Here is a 15,654-nt window from a genome sequence, read left to right on the forward strand (position 1 = left end):
GAGATATAACGAAAAAGATATGAATGAGAAATGAAACTATATCCAAAACTGACACAGATCCACTATTTCGTCCATATCTTTTTATCTACATAATATTTTAATCTGATTCTAAATGGGTTGGAAATTAGACTTTAAGAGCTTTCCAACTTCATATTATATTCCTTATTTGGAACTCTAGATCAAAAGATATGATAAAAACAAAATCCGCAAAAACTGTTGTCCATCGAGTTTTATTTCGATTCGAATTCGGATTCTTTTCTTATTCTCACCTTTTTTAAATAGTCGTCATATCTCACCTTTTTTAAATCACTAACTCACATCAAGAAATTCTTGATTCTCTCTCTCTTTCTAATCCTAGGTTTTTACAAACACAATTCCTCATACATTAGCACTAGACACACCTAGCCAAGTTCGAAGTTGCCTTCGCCCTAGACGTTTAAGGTTTTAATTTCTGAGGGTTTGGTCCCAATTCTTTATTTCAATTATTTAATTTAATTTTTTTGATAATTGTTTTCCTTTAAGTTACTAACATGTGTATTTTGTTATTCGAAAGAGATGCAAGTAATCCAAGTAAGTTCTTTAATTGTTTGCATTGTTATTATGATATAGAAATCATGTCTAGGTTGTTATTATAATTCCTAATGTCATGTTAGGGAGTTTTGATCTTCCTAGTATCATGTTTAGCGTAACAAATATAATTTCTAATATCAAATATGACAATTGTGATTCCTGCGATGCTTCCTATTTTTTTCCTAATATTCATGTTACTATCATGTTAGGGTTAAAGCTTTGATCTTTATTGCTTAGTGATATGCTAGGGTTTGTTATTAATTTTGTTAGTATCATGCCTAGGATCTTGCTATTATGCTTTAAATTGATTATTATTACTATTATTATTATTATTATTATTATTATTATTACTATTATTATTACTATTATTATTATTATTATTATTATTATTATTATTATTATTATTCTGATCATGATTATTATTATTATTATTCTTATTCTTATTGTTATTATTATTATTATTATTATTATTATTATTATTATTATTATTATTATTTATTATTATTATTATTATTATTATTATTATTATTATTATTATTATTATTATTATTATTATTATTATTATTATTATTATTATTATTATTATTATTATTATTATTATTATTATTATTATTATTATTATTATTATTTTATTATTATTATTATTATTATTATTATTATTATTATTATTATTATTATTATGTTGCTTGATACATTATTTATTGTTATTGCTTGATCACGCCTTTTATGCATAAAGGGAATCGGTACTTGTAATCACGCTTAATAAGATAATTAATAATCTTATTAAGGGTTAATATGATTATAATTCAAGTGATCGCCAATAATAGTTTTGTTTGTGCATTATTATACAACCAACATAGATAAACAGGTTTAAGGTTAATCCTATTGATTACATGTTAATCGGAAAGCGCACATGAATACGATCAAAATAAAGTAATGTTCTATTATTAGGGTAGGTTCCATCTCTTTTAGGTTGGATTTGTACCTTCATCCCCGAACTACTAGTCATGGTTCCAGTCCTATTGGATATGACGATCTCCTGGATCGTTAAGGGGTGTAACCTTCACCCTTTGAACGGTTTACAAGTTCCTGAAACTTGTTGGCGACTCTTTTACTCTATTTTATTTCCCTTTGGACGGCACCGTACTTTAGTGTATGATCACAGTGGGGTTCAAGTTTGGGGTGATGCTTGAAATATTCCCTACAGTTTTTTGGTGACTCCACTGGGGAGGAATTCTATTTTAATTACTGAAATTTATTTCGGCAATGATTTAGAATGAGTGGATGAGACTCGAAAAGTTCTAAGTATTTCATGTGCGTAATTTTGATTAAAATTATTGTCATATGCATAAAAAAGATCTCATTGGAAAGACCATCCGTAATGAGTTAAAATATAGGATTTTTACACGTAGGAAATTTGAGGAATATCTTTCACAACTAGGACCGAAATAATGCTGCGCGAAACTTGAAAATTTTATCGAGCACAAAAGCTGATGAGGCATGTAGGAACTAGCGTCAGAAAACTGAGTGTAGTGCCACTAATTTGACTCTGGCGCCAGGCGACAGTTTCTGTCGTCAGGCGCAAAGCCATTTTGTTGGCGCCGACCTCTGTTAGCTGGCGCCAAGTTCTTCCAATACCGAGCCAGAAATATGCGTTCTAATTTTGACCAATTTTTAGCACTGTTAGCTCGATCCTACTTCCTGATTGAGTTTTTCTCACTTTTCTGAAACCCATATGTGTTCTACATATGGACATAACCCTTTGGGAATTTATGCTCCATCTACCTGATTGAACGCTCTATGCAACAAAGGGTACATCTGATAATGTTGAATTCACCAAACCATGGAAGCGAGTTTTTAATTTGCGGTGTCCCATCCACTCACGCCAACCCTTCACAGTTAGGCTTCCGCGCGGTGCATTTGGAAAATTAACCGTGGACCCTCTTTGACCAACCCATATCCCAAACTTTAGAGAACTAGAGCCATGTTTAGGCTGCAAACTCATTGCATCATGTTGTGACTACTTGACTACTTGTGCATCTCTTACTTGTGCATTCTTATTATGTGACTAAACTAACCGTTTGGTTTGACTTGTGATTAAGCCTAAATAAACTAATTAATGTCCAAAGGACTTTGTTTAATTTAATTAATTAATTAATTAGAGCTAAAAAATATACCTAAAATCGAGTCATAGTTCCTTTAAGTCAACCCGGATTTTTAATCCCGTATACTGCACAAGCGTCAACTTGTTTTGGTCATAGCCAGAGTTATAAGAAGAGTTACGAGTCGTAAAACTTATGGATCTGTAGCTCCGTATTTTATCTATAATTTGACGCTGGTTTCATCCCAATCAGAGTCACAGATGAAAAGTTATGACTAAAATATTACAACCTGTCCAGTTTAATTCATATACGTGAGGTCTTAACTTAGTCTTTGTTCGAGTCTAGTCACATGGTCATGACACGAGTCTTAACATGTCACCTACACTCACTAGTCTTAGCAAAAAAACTTTGACTATATGTCACCATGTCTCAGGTTAATGCATGAGTCGGTTTTTTTTTTCGTCATTTGAGTTGGGGGTACATTCTATTCCTAATTTTTTTTTATCTCTCCATCTACATCGTCTTTCTCCATATCAAAACCTTCATTCTTCCTATCTTCTTCCATCCATGCATGTTGAATATAGTTTTAGTCAAATAATTAACAATGAATATCCCTAATTTCCTTTTCCACAGTACTTGGTCAAGAAAAGAAGGGCGATTAATCAAAGACAATACCTTTATTCAAGTTCAACTTTTTGTTAAACCAATCGGTCGAAAAAGAAAAGCTAAGAAGATAATGGAAAGTCAAGAAGAAGTCAATGAACTCAAGAAGACGTTGGCTGACGTGACTGAGACATTGAAGGCTTTAACCCTCAAAATTAATGACCTTGTGAATCAACAACAAATGGACCTTATGCAAGAAAGCTTTAGCAAGTTATCTAGTGATTACAAGTTTCAAGGCATTAGTTCACAAGGGGTCTTGGTGGACAAGGAGCTTCTTCGGCAGAAGTTCAATGCCATCGACATCCCTATATTCAAGGCAACAGATAATCCTTATCTTCACTTAAGAGCCTTTGAAACTATAATGAATATTAAGGGGATTGATAAGAAAGTCTTTCATTCCTTGCTTTCCTTATCTCTTGAAACTGTTTGCCAACTATGGTTCTTCTCCCTTAACTAAGAGAAAACCTCTTCCTGGGAATCGATAGTAAGCGCTTTCATTGATAGATATAAGTGCAATATTCAAGTCGAAACCGATTGTAGACAACTTGAGATGCTAAAACAAAACGAGAATGAAGGCTTTACTTCTTTCTTAAATAAGTGAAGAGAATCTTCTGCTAAGATGATTGAGGTGCCCACCTAAAAAGAATCCTTAAGGATGTTTGTCAAAAGTCTCCAAGAGAAGTATTCGAAATATTTAAAATATCACATAATTTGAATAATTTCAAAGCCGTTTATGACATCCGAATTGAAATCGAAGATGACCTCGCAAAGAAAAAAGTTACTAACAATAGTAACCACGGTGGCTGGAAAGGAAAGAAGAACGACAATCCTTCTTCTTTCGAAAACGCCCACTCTAGTAACAATGTTAGTACCTTTGATCTCAGTGAAGTTTTAGCCATGGATAACCAAGGATCTAAGAAGCAACTAAGGAAAGACTTCACCCCCATTGGGATGAGCTACGATACTGCCTTCGATCGACTCCATGCCAAATGATTCATTACTCCCATAGGACCTATTCAAGATCCCACACCTGAAAAGAGATTGCCTAGTTGGAATCCAGATGAACACTGCAAGTACCATCAAGGTAGGGGTCATGCTACTGAGAGCTGTTGGAAGCTAAAGGAGGCTATCCACCATTTTATTGATAATAACAAGCTTTCCATGCCTCCAGTTAACAAGTAGAGCGAGTGATGATAAAGCAAACAACACAAGACAAGAGGCGAGCTTCAACGACAAGATTTCATGACCTATTTTTCTATTTCTTTTTTTATTTACCCTTTCCCCAATAAGTCTAGCATAGGCACCTTTTTATTCCCCTTAGATTAATTTTGTAGATTCTTTCTTTTTTCCTTTTAATAAAATGAGCATTTATTTTCTTGCATATGATCATTTCATTACATTGCATTAATAAAAAAAAATAAAATCCATGTCAAACTAAGCACAAGGTTTACCAATAATTTGAGGCACCGCTTGTAGCCACATCATATTACCTTTCACCCTTCAAATATATAATCCTTAATTGATAAACCACTTTGAGCCTCGATTAACGATAGACCTTTCTTCTTCAACCCATATCTACCTAACCTTGGGATGGGACGGTGTGTAACTTGTGCAATTTCAAAAGCTTGAGTGATTTCAAAAGATCAAAATAAATAAAATAAGAAAAAATAAATAAAAGTGTACAGAAAGGGCAAGTGTTCCAATGTCTTTGATATGAACATGTCTTAGATTGCGTCTCTTATCGAGTGCTCGGTACCATGCATGAGAAACATGAATGCCACTTGAGTGATAGACCACATGATCAAGATTGCCCACACTTATAAAAATAAAATAAATGCTAAAGAAAAAAGAAATAAAAAAGAGTGAGAAACCTCAAGCTTAAAAATATAAAGATTCAAAAGCAAGATTGCACACCTTAGGGGCTTATCTTGGGTATTGAGCCTTTATCCCTTTCTTCTATAACCTTTAGCCTAACCACGTTACAACCCTTTAAAAGACCTTTTTAAGGTATACACACACATTTGTGTGAGGTTCGGCTAGAGCTACATTCGGCCTGATTCCTAACGGATACGTAGGCAACCTCTCATCGAGGTGCGACAGTAATAAAAATGCATTCACATTCACATTCACACATCATGATCGTATCAAAGGATCTGTTATGCTAATCCCTATCTACTTAGAGCTAACCTTGGGGGCTTGATCCCTACATCATTAGCTTGCCTAGCCTAAGAGTCACCATTATTTGACTCTTCTAAAAATAATATTTTCTCCACACACTTATCCTTTGCGGCCTAACTTTAGTGTCACTTTCACACACTGCACAGATACATGACCAAATATACTTCCCGTAAGAACCCTTTGTCATGAAATCTTAATACAACGCTGAAGCATGCCTTGTCATATCAACATCAATCATCATTGCATCACAAAGTACAAAGTGCTTAGCTTCCGTGCCTAAGTTACCCAAATACTTTCATCATTGAGTCAATAATTGAGATAGCCTAGGATGAATTAATCCTTGAACCTTGAGAGATAGTATCAAACAACATTTGACTAAGCTCATTTAACATGCATTCAAAAACTTCGATTCTTTTATCGCGTCTTTCTTTTTCGAGAGAAAGTCGATACCCTCCACAAAAATGACGGAAAATTTTTGCTTTTTTGCATTTTCGAGTTGCACGATCACATTACAATGCACACACGAGTCATGTACACATTGAGTCATGTTGTGTCATATCACCTTGATTTGAGTCTAACACATGTGTCAAACACTTTATGTCGAGTCAACCTCGAGTCAATCACAGCGAGTCAAGTTTATACCTTGAGTCATGTCAAGTCAATGAGTCAAGCAATACTAAACCTTAGGTTTACCCTAAAGAAAGATAAGAAAAGTCCTATAGTCAATGATATAAATGCAGGTGCATCCTAGCAAGAGGGGACATTCCCGGATTTTTTTTAAAAAAACCGCGAATATGACTCAGGAGATTCCTCCAAGAAAAGAGGAGTTACATTGATCGGTAAATCAGAGATGAAGAGCTTTAATTTACAAAAGACTTGAGCGGATTTAGTTTAAAGGAAACGACCAAGCTCAAAGTTCGGAGCGAAACCGAGCAACAGCGGCAGAAAAAGCAGAATAGGGAAGACTCGACTCCAACGCTAGACGACAACATCAAGCGTCTAGAAATAGATTTCAGCGCCTTGCGTTAGATCCCAACGTCTGGCGACAAAGCAAAATCGCGGCGCCAGAGATATTTCAGTAGCGATAGAGCTCGAAGCCTCTCAGAACAACAATTTCAGGTTCCTTGGTACGCCAGTTAGCCCCTATAAGCAATTTCACATGATTGTGTAGTCGATTTGATTACAACCGCAAATAAGTGATCGACCTGACGAAAGATTGTCTCACTTAGCTTAAAGCGCATAAACATTGGCTCATCACAAAGGTACCAACATATTGGTTCAGAAGCATCGACATACAGGTTCACAATTCAAAGCGCCGACATACTGGTTTACAAGCAGCAGAAGCGCCGACGCACCGGCTAAAGCAAAGTTCAAGAGAGCTTTAAGGATCGACAAGCGTTGGTCTTCGGTATTTTTCTTTGGAATATTATCGCAACAACTGAGGATGACTTCAAGAGAGGTTATTTTTAGACATCACTCGCTAAGATTGTGGAGGTTGTCAACAAGATTTGAGAAGATAGCACGAGATGGGCGATCTTCGACGACATTCGCTAAGATTGTGGAGGTTGTCACCGAGATTTGAGATGATATCACGAGATGGACGATCTTCGATGGCATTTGCTAAGATTGTAGAGGTTGTCACCAAGATTTCAGAAGATAGCACAAGATGGGCGGTCTTCAACGGCATTCGCTAAGATTGTGGAGGTTGTCACCGAGATTTGAGAAGGGCGATTCGTGATGAGGCAGTCTTCGGCGACTTTTGCTATGATTGGGAAGGTTGTCGCTATGATTCAAGAAAAAGAAGCTCTTTATTCAGAGACGCGTGAACATATCCAAAAAATCTCTATTGTTCAGAGACGAGTGAACAACAAAAAGCAAGATAGCGTTCTATAGATTGTGGAAGGTTGTCACAACGACACACGCAGCAACAAATCGGTTACCTCTAGAGACGTGTGCACGACGGTGCAAGATACACATTTCTTAACTCTTTTATCTGTTTAACTAATGCTAGTTTGCAGGTATCGGTGTTACAAGAGTGATTTAGAATCACATAACTTTATGAATCATTCTCCGTCCCTATCGCTACTTTGACTTTTGTTTTCAAAACTTGCGTTTCTCCAAACTTAGTCAAAGTGGGGGCTTCAGTAGACACCCAAATGTGTCTCCCCAAAACTAAACCCAGTGATGAATATCTTTCATGTCATTTGATTATCGAACAAAGCGAAAGTGTGAAAAGTCTAGTGATGAAGATGTTTTTATTAAAATATCTCTTCTTTCTGTTTTTAAAAATATTTCTTTTCTTACCCTATTTTTGAAAAAAGTGCATTCTAGTTTAGTTTTATCCATGATAAGGATCCAATAATAGTGTAGTTGTATAGGGCTTAAAAAGACATTTCCAATGATATATTATAAGCCTAATTTCGATGAATAATGAGGAAGTTATGGCCAAAATACTAAACTTGGACCAAACCGGTTTTTACCTACGGACAATGATCATGTGGAGGGTCCAAAGGTTTAATCCTATTCCTAAAATAATTTGGATTAATTAGAAGTTTCTAGAATTTCTTTAAAGATCTTAATTATCTTTTTTGAAAAGATAAGGTTAAAGAATTTGAGTTAAATTAAAACTTTCCCTTTTTAAAACTTTCCTTTTCTTAAATCCTAATTCTATTCAAATTTAAAGATGTTCAACGACAATCAGATTTTATTTTCATGCCTCATAATCTTTATCCAAATCTTATATAGTTGGATAGATTTTGAAATTATCTTTTCAATGATATATTCTAATATTAAATCCGAGCTATAACAAAAAAGATATGAATGAGATATGAAACTCTATCCAAAACAAACACCGTTCAACTATTTCAGCCATAATCTACAAAAGATTTTAATCTGATTCCAACAACATATTATATTCCTTATTTGTACTTCTATATCAAAATATATGATAAAAACAAAATCCACAAAAACTGTTGTCCATCGAGTTATATTTCGATTCGAATTCAGATTCTTTTCTTAATCATCGACTCTCTTTTTTCTCTATAAATAGAGGTTATATCTCCCCTTTTTGAAATCACCAACTCTCATCAAGAAATTCTTAATTCTCTCTCTCTCTTTCTAAGCCTAGTTTTTTACAAACACAATTCTTCATACATTAGCACTAGACACACCTAGCAAAGTTCGAAGTTGCCTTTGCCCTATACGTGAAAGGTTTAAATTTCTGAGGGTTTGGTCCCAATTCTTTATTTCAATTATTCAATTTAATTGTTTTGATAATTGTTTTCCTTGAAGTTACTAACGTGTGTATTTTGTTATTAGAAAGAATAACGAGGCATCCAAGTAAGTTCTTTGATTGTTTGCATTGTTATTATGATATAGAAATCATGTCTAGGCTGTTATTATAATTCCTAATGTCATGTTAGGGCGTTTTGATCTTCCTAGTATCATGTTTCGGGTAAAAACTATAATTTCTATTATCAAATATGACAATTATGATTCTTGTGATGCTTCCTATTTTCTTTCCTAATATTCATGTTTTATTGCTTAGTAATATGCTAGGGTTTGTTATTAATCTTGTTAGTATCATGCCTAGGATCTTGCTATTATGTTTTAACATGATTATTATTATTATTATTATTATTATTATTATTATTATTATTATTATTATTATTATTATTATTATTATTATTATTATTTTTATTATTATTATTATTATTATGATCATGATTATTATTATTATTATTATTATTATTATTATTATTATTATTATTATTATTATTATTATTATTATGTTGCTTGATACATTATTTATTGTTATTGCTTGATCACGCCTTTTATGCATAGAGGGAATTGGTACTTGTAATCACGCTTAATAAGATAATTAATAATCTTATTTAGGGTTAATATGATTATAACTCAAGTGATCGCCAATAATAGTTTTGTTTGTGCGTTAATATTCAACCAACATAGATGAATAGGTTTAGGGTTAATCCTATTAGCATTTGGGTTAATAACTCATATGAAAACAGAATCGAAAACTATATCTTTTTTTATCGGATCAAACAAGTATTCTAGAACAAAAATCGTTGTCTTCTCCAATTTGCTCACAAACCCAGATGTTGAAAAATTGTTAATTTTTTTTAATTTTCGCATACATATAATGACCGATTTTTCATCCCTTGTTTGCGATTTTCCAATTAACATTTATTGTTTTAGGATTAAAAACAATCCCAGATTCATACATGAATCCAAATTTCGAATGAACTCTTCACATATAATATGTAAATCGATGCATATTTTCAATTTTCATTGATGTGCGAGTGTATTTACGGGACAAAGATTACCATAATGGTGGTTAATCTCATCCATGGTTAAACAAACTTGAAGAACAATGATGAATAATGAAGAACATTGATGAACAATTGTTTTATTTTGATTATTTTAATTTAATGTTATTTTTTTATTTAATTAAAAACTGTTTTAATAAATAAATTTCAAAAATCATAAAATAATTTTCTGAAATTCAATAATTATATTGTGGAAAATAAAAATTTAATTAAAAAAGGAAATACTAAAAATAGTGTTTGACCAAGGTTTAAAAAAATTAAAAATTCGATCAATGATAATTAACTATAGTGATGGTCCAAATAAAGTGGACCATAGTAGAACCATCCATTATACATGTGAGTAGAATATTACTTAAGTATATATATACGAGGGTACGACGGTATTGAAGCCGACTACGCTCAAACGACAATAATGTCGGGCTGCTAAGTGTTTTGGGTATTTTATACCCGGCGAAATGGCCCTAGTAGAGCCTGACATGTGTCACTAGAAGGGGAGCCACCTTGGACCAATAAGATACAACCCTAATTTGGGGTATTTGATGATCCCATGTGGACCAATAAGAGAGCGACATGTGTCGCCCTAAGAGACGCCCAAATGGCCTCTTAAGATGTGCGACACGTGTCACTCAGCTATTCCTTGAAATGGCTTCCTTTAAAGGCCCAAACTTTGAGGCACCGCAAAAACGGCGTGCCCTAATCCCTAGGTCATCAAACCCTAGGGATGGCACAATTCCCTTAAAAGACCCTATAAATAGGAACAGTTCAATCATTTATGACGGGACGTCCCATTAACATTTATTACAGAGTTGTCATTCTCAAGAAGCAGACAACACTTGAGCTTGGAATCCAAGCATATAACTTTATTTCCGCACGTTTTACTCCAAATGCCGTACTAACTTATTCTTCGGAGGCTGACCACCGACCATCCGGCGGTCCGTTTGCTTTGCAGGTAAAGGCGACTAGGGCTGGTAATATTAAGTGGATATCCGTTAACCCGCTCCACCCGATTAATATAATTGGACGAAAACCCGAATTAAATGGATGAGAAGTGGGTGACGGATGAAGCGGATGATGGATCGGATCAAATGTGGAAGATATTTTTTCACCCGCTAACCATCCACCCATCCGTTTAACATATATTAAATTTTTAATCAAAGAATTTTACTAATAAAATATAGAATGTGCAAGAAAATTACTTTATCTTTTTTTTGTTGCTAATTAATTTTTTAAACAATATGTTGTTATTGTTTCTTATTCATTAATAAATTAAAAAAGTTATTATATAAATAACCGAAAATTAAAGTTTATGTCAGTTTTTTTTTTCATTTTAGTACTCATCCATTTGTCATCCGCTTCACCCGTTTCATCCGTGGATGATGGACGGACGGAAATAGATGATGGGTGAAGCGGATGACGGATGGATGTGGATGGAGCAATTAGGATAATGGATGGATGCGGGTGAAGCTCTACCCGATCCAAATCCGATCCATTGCCATATCTACAGGCGACCTTGCGGAATCCAGTCTTGAGCTGTAACTTTCCCGAGGGACACAAAAAACCCCAAAACATTTGGCGTCGTCTATGGGATAGTACCTGTAAGACGGTTTCCCAAGAAAATCATGTGCCGCCTCTAAAGACCAATCAGCCTCTGGAAGAAATACAAGTCCATCGGACCATGACTCAGGTGACGACGCAGATGTCAAAACTTATGTGGCCCCCTAACGGGTCACTCACCTCAAAGCGCCTTCGTCAGAAAAACAGGCGGGAGCACAATGCTAACCAGGGGGGTACTAGAGGCCCTCTGGACCCTTAAGTAAGCCCACATGGCATGCGACTGATACCTCACAAGCAGCAGGATCAGCCCTAGTCACCCGTAACGAGTTCATGAAATTCATGAGTAAGCTCAAGGGTGAAATCTAGGAACTAATCAACAAGCGGACGACTGCCCCCAGAAAGGAGTAATCGGCCACAAGGCCTGCCAAGTCTGGGTAGCAGAAGTCGGTCCGGAACTGACAGCCGACTCCTCACCCGGAGAAGGCTCGGCCATAGTTTGATCTATCAAGACTTCGTTTCCCTGAAACGGGGACAAGGAAATCCATCCGGCTTGTTCTGCGGGATGGTAGCAAACAAACATTTTCTGATGCTCATCAGTACATCGACCAGCTAAGGAATCATCTGCTGTCAGAGTCGACCTCAACGTCGACTTATCATGACAGTTTTTAGAACACCTCGGTGAGGAATTCCCTTTCCGTGCTGAGGACTCCCTCAAGCGGCCCCCTCATGCAGTCAGGGCCTCACCTAATCAATTCGGCTCAGTTAGTGGCACAACCACCATACTGACCGCCTGCTTTGCCATACATCCAGCCTGCGTTCTTCGGAGGAGAGATGACATATAACTATCAGCCTTTGGACTGGCAGCTTCGGCTACAAAACCTTGGGGAGCAGCCCTCGGCGTTCTTTAGGGATATAGCCGAAGCCGAACAGCCGGCCAAGGTAAAAAATGTCATGGTTGGAACCTATGATGGTACCCCTAAACCAGAAGAGCACCTCTTTGAATACACCAACCTCATGTACTTACAAGGGTTGGATGATGTCGCCTGGTGTCGATGCTTCCCAGCCACCCTGAAGGGCATAGCCCAACAGTGGTTTGGCAATCTGCCGGCTGGTTGCATTAAAAGCTTCAAGACGTTGGCGTTCTTGTTTGCTTCTAACTTCTCTATGAACATCCTTGCAAAGAAAACAAGCCTTGATCTAGGCCATATGCAGCAGGGGGATAGAGAAAGGCTGCGATCATACATCAGGCGGTTCATTCTGGTGGGAATCTTGATACAAGGATTGTCTGACAAAGTGGCTTTTACAGACTTTTTCAAAGGTCTGAAGGACTGGTCGACTTTCAAGTTCAAACTCGTCCGAAAGAAAATCTTCACCCTCCAAGGAGCCCTGATAGAGGCGGACGTTTATAGAGGTGACCGAGCTCGGCTCCTTTAATAAGCAGTCGGACTCTTAGAATTCTGAACAACAGAAGGAGAGTCGGCCTGCTCAGCCGTCTCTGAAACCAGAAGAAAACAAAAAGAAAAAACAGATCTTGGCGGTTGATAACTCCGATCAGTTGGCCTAGAAGAAAAAGAAAGAGTGGAAGTCGTACGTTCCAAGGTACGAGTTCCACAAGGACAACTACTCCATCCTCATGAAGATTAAGGATCGGCTAACTCTTGAGAAGCTGACTCCTAGGATAGGTTCCGCTGAAAATTAGAACAAAAATAAACGTTGTCACTATCATGAGGATGTCGGCCATGCCACTAACGACTACTTTAGCCTCAAGGGGGAGCTTGATCGTCTGGCCAACAAAAGAAGCGCTAAAATCCTATGTGAAGTCCAAAGTGGCTTCAAAATCAAATCCTGGGAAGTTGAGCAAAAAGACTCCCCAGCCTGCTATCAGCTCTAAAACAGATGAGGAACCGGTTTATACGATAGTAGGCGAATTCGCCGGTGGTGGTCCAACCATCCGGGGCAATAAGGACCATCTGATAAAGATGGTCCATTCTGTTGATAAGGGATAGGCGGCCAGCACATCCGCCTTTCCTGAAGTCATCATCACCGAAAAGGGCAGAGGCAAAGTCTGTCGGCCGCATGATGAACCTGTGGTCATAGAATGCAAAGTGGCCAACAAATTGGTTGGTCGCATCTTAATTGACATAGGAAGCTCCTTAGACATCATTAGCTACAAATGTCTATCCAACCTGAAATACAGGCCGAAAATTATGACGGATGTCTCCCATCCCCTTGTGGGTTTTGGGGGAGGAGTTATGCATCCAGTCGGACACATTGATTTGCCCATCCGACTGGGAGAAAAAGGTAACGGTCGGCACATGATCATCAGGTTTCTGGTGGTTGAGGAGCTCACTGCCTACAACCTCATCCTTGGCCGACCCAATCTTAACAAGAAGACGGCTCAAAAATGCTATCTCTTGGATGTTAAGCCTGCGACTACTGCAGCCGGTCAGGGAAAAGAGCCAATAGACCTTGATGAAGTCAAGGATGACCATCCGGCCCCACCAGCTGTTAAGAAACTAAAGCCTAATCCGCTGGTGGTGGTAAAAAAAAGAAAAGCAATAGCAATCACTAACCGGGAAACGGTCAGATGACCTTAATCCCTAGCCGGCTGGTGAGCACATTGATATTCCTGTGGACGACATCCGCCCAGAGCGAACTGTAAAGGTGGGGACGACTGCTTTTGCTAAGTTGGGCACAAGTTTGCACCAACATGCTGAAAGAATTCAAAGACATTTTTGCCGTTGAAGTGGAAGAGATGCCAGGCATCAACCCGGATCTTGCTGTCCACAAACTCACTGTGGATCCTAAAAAGAATCCCATTCGGCAAAAGAAAAGAAACCATGGCGAGGAAAGAAGTCAGGCGGCTGCCGCCAAAGTTAAAAAGTTGTTAGGCGCTGGGTTTATTCAGCCATGTAACTTCCTTGAATGGGTCGCAAATGTTGTGCTTGTAAAGAAGCCGAATGGTACCTGGCGCATGTGTGTAGATTACACTAACTTAAACAGAGCATGTCCGAAGGATAGTTATCCACTACAGCCGGACATGCCCAGATGAGCTTTATGGAAGCCTACTCAGGCTTTCATCAGATTCCCTTGTGGAAAAAGGATTAAGAAAAGACTACATTCGTCACTGATCAGGGGTTATTCTATTATAATGTGATGCCGTTTGGTTTGAAGAATGCGCCTGCTACTTTCCAACAATAATTAATATAGTCTTCATTAATCAAATTGGGAGGAATGTAGAATCGTACATTGATGATATGATAGTCAAATCCAAACAGCAGGCAGATCACCTACTTGACCTCCGAGAAACATTCGCCACACTCAGGCAGCACAAGGTCATGCTTAATCTAAAAAAGTGTGTCTTTGGTGTTGAGTCGGGGAAGTTTCTCGGATTCTTTATTGACCAAAGGGGGATATAGGCCAACCCTGAAAAAATACAGGCGGTAATCGACATACAGTCGCCCCATTATGTGAAGGAAGTTCAAAAATTAACCGGTTGTCTGGCAGCTCTGGGAAGATTTCTCAGTCGGTCAGGCGACAAGTGCCTATAATTCTACCAGGCGATTAGGAAAAAGATTAGATTTGAATGGGAATATAATGCTGAAGTCGCCTTCCAAAAGCTGAAAACGCATCTGCACTCTTTGCCAAGGTTGGTCATTCCCTTGCCCAGATAGGTGCTCTATATGTATCTGGTCATTTCTGATCATGCTCTCAGTGTTGTACTCTTAGCTGAAAGAGACGGCATCCAGTTCCCGGTCTACTTTATTAGCCATGTTCTTAGAAATGCAGAGCTTCATTACCCTATGGTTGAAACATTTGGTCTCGCCATTTACATGGCTGTTAAGAAGTTGAGACCTTACTTCTTGGCACATCCGGTCACGGTCAACACTGACCAACTGATCAAGCGGCCAATGACAACCCCGGAGTCTTCTGGTCAAATGCTCAAATGGGCTATAGAGTTACAAGGACTGAAAAAATCACTTTTGAACTAAGGAAGGCAATAAAAGGACAAGCATTCGCTAACTTTATTGTTGAAATGACAAGGTCGCCTGAGATGGATCATATCAATCAGGTTTGGAAAGTTTATGTGGACGGAAGCTCCACGATGAACGGCTGTGGTGCAGGAGTAATTTGTAAGTATCCTAAGGGGGGAAAATATGAATATGCACTACGGTTCAAGTTCCAAGCCTCAAATAATGAGGCCGCGTATGAAGCCCTGCTAGCTGGCATCTGGATGTGTA

Source organism: Chenopodium quinoa, unplaced genomic scaffold (assembly GCF_001683475.1).
Source record: "Chenopodium quinoa cultivar QQ74 unplaced genomic scaffold, ASM168347v1, whole genome shotgun sequence".
Lineage (NCBI taxonomy): Eukaryota > Viridiplantae > Streptophyta > Magnoliopsida > Caryophyllales > Amaranthaceae > Chenopodium > Chenopodium quinoa.